Source organism: Ascaphus truei, chromosome 1 (assembly GCF_040206685.1).
Source record: "Ascaphus truei isolate aAscTru1 chromosome 1, aAscTru1.hap1, whole genome shotgun sequence".
Taxonomy (NCBI): Eukaryota; Metazoa; Chordata; class Amphibia; order Anura; family Ascaphidae; genus Ascaphus; species Ascaphus truei.
In genome coordinates this window covers 407,958,037-407,966,764 of record NC_134483.1, presented here as the reverse complement: position 1 = coordinate 407,966,764, position 8,728 = coordinate 407,958,037, and the positions used below count along the sequence as shown (strand labels likewise).

Below are 8,728 nucleotides of genomic sequence, written 5' to 3'. Positions count from 1 at the left end.
GGAAGTATTCGACTTCGAGCACGGAAGGCGGATCTCCTCGAGGAACTGGCGTGTTGCACCTCACTGCGAGCGGTTTTGACCAGCTAAAGACCATTCATTTAAGGCATATGTCCTAGTCACCTTTGGGGAGTAGGATTCCAATTTTTCCTATCGGCGGAGCAAAGATTTATTAGAGTGCTATGGCACTCAGATGTTTTACTATTTGATGTACAGGTGTACACGTTTTTATCTTTCCAATTTGGATTATTAAATTGCTCAGTCTATACATTCAATGTTGATTATTCTTGGGTAATGCATTATTGTAGTGTTTCTCCACATTTTTTGTCTCCCTTCTCTTGAGGTTATTAATTCAGGAAACAGGACAATCTCAACAGTCCATTTGAACTTTACAGGCTACTTCTATCCTCAGCGCCACAAGAGGTTTACTACTCTAATAACTTTGGCTATATGATGCTGATTGGGTGTGTGGAGGACTGGAGGACCCAGAATGATGCCCTGCCCAGACTGGCGGGGATGATCACATTGGCAGCTCGCAAATTAATATTGGTAAATTGTCTAAAACTGTTTCCACCAACTATCAATCTATTGGAAACTTTTGTTTTTCATATCATGATTACTGAAAATGTTCATACTGCAAGACAGGCCTGCACAAAAACAACCTGCCCGGACTCAATGTGTTGCGGTATTCTCCGTCTTCTCCCCTGAACATTCTACTGTTTCCCCTGCAGATCATGAAAAAAATGGCCGAGCGGCATCAAATGACGCTGCGTCGCCATGAGAACGGGACACTATGTGATGTCGATGTCGTGACGTCACGCAGGGCCAAGTTGCCATGGCACGGCCATTTTTTCCAGGACATGCAGGGGAAACAGTAGAATTTTCGGGGGAGAAGACAGAGAATGCCGAACCACGCTGCAAACCCCGCCCGCAGACCCCTCCGCAGGTAAGAGTTGCGAGGGGGGTAGGTAAGAGTTGTGAGGGGGGAGGAGGGGGGGGGTAATTTTAATTAAAGTGCGGCACGAATCTGTTTTCCTTCGGGCAGTTCGGCCCGTTTCACTTTATAAGTTGTGCAGGCCTTCTATAAGAGATATGTGCAAAGGTACATTTAATGGAGACAGATTAGGGTGAAATTAAATCCTGGCTTTATAGAGCCTGTTCCTTTACCAAGGCAAAACGTACAAAAATTAACAAAACAAACACCTACTCCTATTCAGGAGTCTGACTAAACATTTACGCCAGCCCTTTCTAACAGGCTGTGAAGGAAGACAAGGAGTCAGTATGGCTCATCCCCTGCAGAGAATCTGCGCTGACTGGAGGCGCTGCACCAATGAGGAATAAAAGGTAACCTGCACCCCTGTTTTGGCTCTCCCCACACCATTGCGGAGCACTCAGCCCTCCTGTTCACCAACAGGTCACAGCCCAACACACCTAGAAGTAGCTGGAGAAAGCATACCCACCCCAATCTCCCTTAGGGTGGGGGTAAAAGGGCTACATATATATAGCAAATGGAGATATGTGCAAAGGTACATTTAATGGAGACAGATTAGGGTGAAATTAAATCCTGGCTTTATAGAGCCTGTTCCTTTACCAAGGCAAAACGTACAAAAATTAACAAAACAAACACCTACTCCTATTCAGGAGTCTGACTAAACATTTACGCCAGCCCATTCTAACAGGGTGGCTAGCTAAGTTGGCTACCACCCCAAACATGTATTCATACAATAGTCCAACAAGAAAGTCTCTAATCTATTTCTGTTGCTGTAGGGGAAGACCTCTCTGCTTTCCTGGGTCAGCACCCTGGTGTGCTATGGAGTATCTCTCTGCTCAGACCTCTTTCTCCTCTGTCAACAACCTTGTGTATAACAAGAGACAGGGGGTGCCCAATGCTATATCCCATTGACAAAATATATATGGTGAAAAGTATAAAGTAAAATACTTCAATAATAATAATAATAATAATAATAATAATATTAAATACTTGGTTATTTAGTTAACCCTTTGGCCAAAGCGTCATAAGCCTGCATACCAACGCCAAGGTATAATCGAATTAATGCAGGTCCTACACTACACTGTGAACCCTTCCTTTTACCTCTGTAAGAGGGGAAGAACCATTATAGGTCTTGTTCCTGCAGCAAATGAAATGACCTCTCAAGTTAAAAAGGTGAAGGAGGAGGAGTGAGCTCTGGGGGGAGGTGCCACCAGCCTCCAATTGACTGCTACCAGTCAGACATTGATTAACACACATTCCCAGCTAGCTCAAACTCCCACACCCACCACATGATGAATATATATTTATGTCAACCAGAGAGCTACTGAGCGTGGCAATTGTATATAACAAGAGACAGGGTGTGCCCAATGCTACATCCCATTGACAAAATATATATGGTGAAAAGTATAAAGTAAAATACTTCAATAATAATAATAATAATAATATTAAATACTTGGTTATTTAGTTAACCCTTTGGCCAAAGCGTCATAAGCCTGCATACCAACGCCAAGGTAGTTTGAGCTGTTATGCAAAATGTCAGGGTGTTGCGCGGTGGGTGATGTTAAGCCCACTGCAGTCCAAGCAGGGATGTTGGAGTTTTCACCAGGGGGAGAATATAGCATAGCCTCCCGGCCGCTACTTTTTTTTTCTGGGCCCTTCCAGTGTCAGTCCTATTAGGAGCAGGCAGTGGAGGGGTTAATTCATTCTTTAGGTTCTGTATGTGTATTACAAACTTGGATACAATTCAGGTATCCAAGGACAGGCCTAGCAACCACCCGAGAGTGTCAGCCTGAGAGATGGGTACTGATTGGTGATCACTGCTTTTGGACGAACCAATCAGTATTCAACCTGTTCTGATATGGGGCAGGGTTCCAACTCCCAAACTCAGGTTATAAATTCTGACACTCTCCTAAATTAGTTCAGTTCAGTTATGTCTGGAGTGTGATCCTGATCCCCTCCACTTGTGGAGCCAGGAGCTCTTCCTCCATCCCACCAGGGGATGGGAGGCAAGTGTAATAGGCTTGAAAGGGGCCAAACGCCTAAGTCAGGGCTCTGACCAGCATGGGAGAAAAGGGAGAAAAGGAATGCATCTGAGTTGCTGTATGATTACCAACCTGCCTGCAAAAAAAACAGTTGTATCAGAAACAGTGTGATTAATGTCTGCTGCTGCTGCTGTGAAGGAAGACAAGGAGTCAGTATGGCTCATCCCCTGCAGAGAATCTGCGCTGACTGGAGGCGCTGCACCAATGAGGAATAAAAGGTAACCTGCACCCCTGTTTTGGCTCTCCCCACACCATTGCGGAGCACTCAGCCCTCCTGTTCACCAACAGGTCACAGCCCAACACACCTAGAAGTAGCTGGAGAAAGCATACCCACCCCAATCTCCCTTAGGGTGGGGGTAAAAGGGCTACATATATATAGCAAATGGAAATATTACTGTATGCTCATTTGCATGTCTTAGACAGGTCTGCAACCCCGCCTTTCACCATTATCACCCAGCACACAGCACTTTCAATGCAGCAAGGGATTCTGGAAAATGACATGCAAATGAGCACACAGTGCCACCTTCTGCTTCAAAACCATTTTTAACATGGTTCCCCTATAGGCCTAAGCTTGCTGCATGGTCACAGCTTTGAGCACAGCCAGGGTTAAGATGCATAAGCAGTAAACCCACCCACAGACAGACTGTTTCGACCTTAATGAGTCTCTTCAGTGTGGGGTTGGTTATACTGGCTATACAAATGTAGCCAGGTCCCCCTTCTGCTTGTGGGCCCCCCCTCTGGGTACTCACCGTGCGGCGGTCGGGAGTAGATGCGGCCGTTCGCAGGGAGCTGTGGGGGCATGTGTGCGTGTGCCGCGCGCTCTTCATGCTGCGGCCGGTTGCCAGAGACGCGTGCGGCCGGTTGCTAGGGCCGCGGTCGGGTTGCGAGGCGCGCCCGGCGGTTCCCGGTGCAGGGCGCCGCCATGACAGTTCTTCGCGCATGCGCCGACTGCGGATGCGACGGGAGGCCCTGGTTAGATCGCGCATGCGCAAGACAAGCGCGCGAAATGCCACCAATGAGAGGAGGGCTCTGTAAGGGAACTTCAAGTCCCATGAGCCTCTGGAGCGGCCCATGATGCCAGGGAGCCAATAGGGCTGCAGGAGCTCCCTGCTTGCAGGGAATAGATACATTTCGCGGGTTGCAGCACGTTGGCAGTTGGTGCAGGAGCAGCTAGGGGAAGGAGGTATGGTGCAGGAGTCAGTGACTCTCTGCACTAGGCCAGCAATTCCCCTAGGCTCCAGATAGCCCTGAGTCACCCTAGTGGAGTGTTGTAGGGACAGGCCCTAGGTTAGGGACTCTGCCCCATTAGCTATTTGTTAGAGTGCAACGAATATTGTGCGTCTTGCTGGGAGAGAGCTGGACTATTATCCGATAGAGATCGCCTCTGATGGATCGTCCTGCGGTGGATCACGGATATCGTGCGGGAGTTCGCCTTGATCCTTTGTGAAGTCCGCTGCAGGTCCGAGCACTGGAGTGCTCGGCAGGTAACCCATAACCTCACGTGCACCAACAAGGCCTATCACCAGACATAGTGGCTGCGCAGTCACACACACACACTTGTATATGACTTGGGAGTGCGAGACATTGGGTTGGGTTTACTGGACACGGGGTGGGATCATTCTGTGGAAGTGTTAGCGTCCGCCGTGGCGCATAAAGTGTTAGCGTCCGCCGTGGCGCATAAAGTGTTGGCGTCCGCCGTGGCGCAAGATAGTGTTAGCGTTGTGTGAGACGCAGTGGTTAGTGTCTTCTCTAGAGAGGGACACCTGTTATATTCATTGTGATTATATATGTGTTTCTTATACGCCAAAGTAAAAGGTATTTGGTTATCTCACATACGTGTATATGGTTATTGTATTGTCCTGCGAGGAACCACTCCCCCTCTGGTGGGAGCCATCGCAGGTGGAGGCGCTGCACCGAGTAAGTGGTTACTCATTAGTATAATATATTGCCCCAGGTTCCCCGTGGCGGAAGCTCAGCCCTCCTGTGAGCCAACAGGTAAAGCACCACCCGCAGGTAACACTGTATGTTCCCCGCACCCACCCTATAATCTGCAATTGGGTGGGGGAATACCCGTTACACAAAAATGAAGCAAGGGATACGTTTTACCATACTTAGTTAAGTTATGGTGGGTAAAAACAGTGACAAAAACCCTCCAGAGCAAAGTATATTTATATATATACACATACTTTTTTGGAGTATAGGAGTGCCTGTCCTGTTTTCCTTTTTTTGTTTCTTTCCTTGGATGGTATGCACCCTCCCTTTACCTTTATTTCATATTTTGATTTGTGTGTGCTCAGTCTGTGCGTGCGCCAGCCCAGTTTGTGTATCATTTCCCAGAATCCCTCTCTGCAGAATGTGTGTGTGCACACAGATATGTAGTGCTTATTGCATGTATATAATTATGCTAGACAATTGCAGACCAAGATAAAGAAGCAAAGGTGATCTCTGAACTGTCTCTTGTTAGACACCATAAAGGAGCTCTTTGAATTGTGCTTTGTTCATAGCAAGTAACGAAATAATTTATGGTGTCTAAGGAGGGGCAGTTGAGAGATAAGGTTCACATCTCTGGAGATTTAATTCAGTTCTATATTCCTTACAGCTTTCTTGACTCTCTGCTGTCGTCTAGCTTCATAGTGAACATTAACCCCTTTTTATGCAACATAACGTTAAAAACACCAGGACATACTCACTTAATTTAATGGGCGGTACAAAAGTTATGCAAGTCTTCCTTGCGCCTTGTAACCTGGTGGAGTGTGTATGTATATATGGTTATGTATGGCAGTGGATATTCAGAGTTGAGTGCAAATAGCCGCACGGCTATTCACAGTTGAGTGCAAATAGCCGCACGGCTATTCACAGTTGAGTGCAAATAGCCGCACGACTATTCGCACTCAGTAGAAAATAAAATGGAAAAAAATAAACATCCCAGCCAGGAATCAAACCCTGGTCCACTATGCTAATGGCCTGGAGCATAACCACTGAGCTATAAGACTTTATGATGCTTTTCTAGTGAATAAAGGCATAGAAACCTACTGCTAGGTGCACGCTCATCTGGGGGCGCAGCCACAACGGCACTGAGCTGGTTCGCCCTCATTAGGTGAACCGCTTACGTGACGCGCTTGGAGGCGGCAAATTCAATTTTGCTTGCTCTGCAAGCGTCTCAAGCCCCGATGCTCACCCTGGCCAGACACATAAGGCCTCGGCCAGGGTTCCTGCTAGCGTGCGGAGGCGCGCTGAGGCTCAGGGAAAGCACCTCACTTCCGGCTCTCATTGCTGAGGCTGTCACTAACTCTGCCCCCACCCTCTGCAGTCAGACCCCGCCCCCACCCTCTGCAGTCAGACCGGCCTCAGCTCTGTTCCTGCTCTCCTCTCTGCCTGCATTCTCTGCTCTCTGCTGCCTCCCCTGCTCTGATGGCCAAAACCGGGACAGCCACAAAAACCCAGGGCATTTTAAAGAATGTCAGGCAGCCTGGGACATTAAAAAAACAAGACATCTGGTCACCCTATCCAGCAGACACCACCCCTGTGTCTCTAATTGGACACAAGGCCTGATGACACTGCCTTCACTGACTCACTGCACTGCATGTGTGGGGAAAACCCATGATTGCTCCTGGCAAACCTGCCCTTACTAGGTATTACTGCCAGGAGTAGGGCAGACCTATAGCCCCAAACCTACACAGGGCTACACATGTTTTATCAGACTGGGGTGTGTGTGCGTGTACATATTTGTATAGCCATGGAAAACATCACACCAAGTTACAAACTGGTACCAGCAGCCCTGCCCGTGACTGTAGTTTCCTCACAAAAATAGAACTGGGATTATCATGGCTGTCATAGGTGTACTGTATGTATCAAAGTAAAAATTTCATTGCAGCCTTTAAAGCTGCAGTTCAAGCAATATCCTACATGTGTGTTTAAAAAAAAAATTCGTTCTGTACTGTGAGAAAATACTTGTAGCATTTAAAATAAAAAAAATTTTTAAAGACATTTTTAATATATTTTAATGTAACAATAATTTTTGTTCCTATGGCAACTGTTTACAAAGTCACATCCCCTCCCCTTCTGAAACAGCATCACCTTTTTGAGCCCTGCCCTCTCTCTAGCAGTGAACCAATTGAATTTAGTGCCTGTCTGGTCACATGCTCTTCCTCACAGAACTTTGGCTGTCAGTGCAGCATAACAGGACCCAAGATGCATTTACTGAACCCGAGCTGAATCTTCAGCGATCGATTACAGGTGAACGGATCGATCAGCAATTTAACTAATCACTTGTCAGTGTGTAGATGTATTGATGCACATATTGAAGGAGAAAAAAAATGGTGATAAATCTGGTCACTTCACACAAAAATACTGCCCGTTTTCTGCTTTCTATTTGTCAGTTGGTAACTGTGAACAGCAGCGATAAGCACACATAATATTGGGATGTGTCTGTGTGCAATGCTTTCTAATGCCTTTTTTTAAAAAAAAATATATAAATGTTAACTTTCCATGTCAGCCCTCGTCTTTGGCCAGATCTTTGTCAAATGTAAAAAAAAAAAAAAAAAAACTTTATTCTAACTTATTTCAAAGCAAATTTGAATGGGCATTTACAAGTGAAAATGCATTTTATGCGCTTGTAACATTGTCCGCAATGTTAAGTATTATAGGTCCAGCAGTAACTCCTTGTACAGTATCCACACAGACTCGCTGCTTCTGAAAACTAAAATAACAGGGTCACAACAAGGTGATGTATGGACCACACACTGGACCTACACGAGATCTTCCAGTGTGTAACTAACTGCTTTCATCTCCCTTGTCTTTCTCAAACCAGGCTACAACAAGCCACTTTGCATGTGAGGTGTGCGGCTGAATGAGAGGCAGTGATCAAAGGCCTCAGATTGCACAGGGGGGAGGGGTGTTACTCTGCACACACCTCAACCAGGGATCTACAGGTTACATAGCTCCTCCCAGTCCTCCCTCTGGCCTCGGCTGTTCCTTTATACAGAAATAAATTCTCAGCCTGTGTTGTTAATCCTGTCTTCCCTCCCAGTCCCCACCCATACATGCAATCTGCTGTTGCATATTTGAGCTTTGCGAAGGGTGAGGATAAACCTGCCAGCAGTTTACAGTTCAGCCTGCTCTTCTCTTGTCTATCCTTCTATAGCTGCGTGGATTATGTAACAAACCAGGCTCCCTCTTCCCAGGAGGGTTTACCTGGCAGCCTTACCTTTCTGTATTAATCCTGAAGCTTCAGGTATCAGCGTCTTGTTTTGTGTTTGCCGAGATCCTGTGGCTAGGAAAACTTTACCTTCAGGAACGTGGATATATTTAAGGATTTCTGCGTTCAACGTGCGCCTGTTCCTATCCCAGCTCTGCGTCCACAGGTATGACACCGTTTTGTTCTCTTAATACTGATTTATTGAGGTTACTTCTGCGCGGCTTCACTTGTTTTTAATCTTTCGCTGTGTCTGTGTACAAAGAAAGAAAACATTCACGGTTCTTAATGACGTTTCTAATCTTTGATGCAGGTTGTTAGCCAGGGAGGGTTATTCCACCTCAAGCTATGGCTGAGGGAAAAAGGAAAAAAATGTGGATATTTGTGCCTCTGTTTGACATTTCTAAAATTACAAGTGGGGCAATATACCATTTATATACGATGCAGAAAGATGCTGGGTAAAACAAGCTTTACACTGTTTATCGTGCCCCGTTTCCTTGTTCA

At 46.3% G+C, this 8,728-nt stretch overlaps 1 protein-coding gene across 5 annotated transcripts in view; it reads left to right on the top strand.

Annotated features, from left to right (window-relative positions):
• The first annotated feature begins 2,929 nt into the window (after positions 1–2,929).
• FHIP1A (FHF complex subunit HOOK interacting protein 1A) overlaps positions 2,930–8,728 on the top strand; it is a 172,025-nt gene continuing 166,226 nt past the window's right edge. The window contains exons 1-2 of one of the 5 annotated variants that reach the window (XM_075613537.1): positions 7,199–7,266; positions 8,174–8,393. The gene's annotated coding sequence lies outside the window, so the exon portion shown is untranslated. Of the gene's footprint in view, positions 3,249–7,198; positions 7,267–7,760; positions 8,394–8,728 lie in introns of those variants that run through there. The other 4 variants (XM_075613548.1, XM_075613559.1, XM_075613581.1 and 1 more) reach the window with 4 other exon arrangements.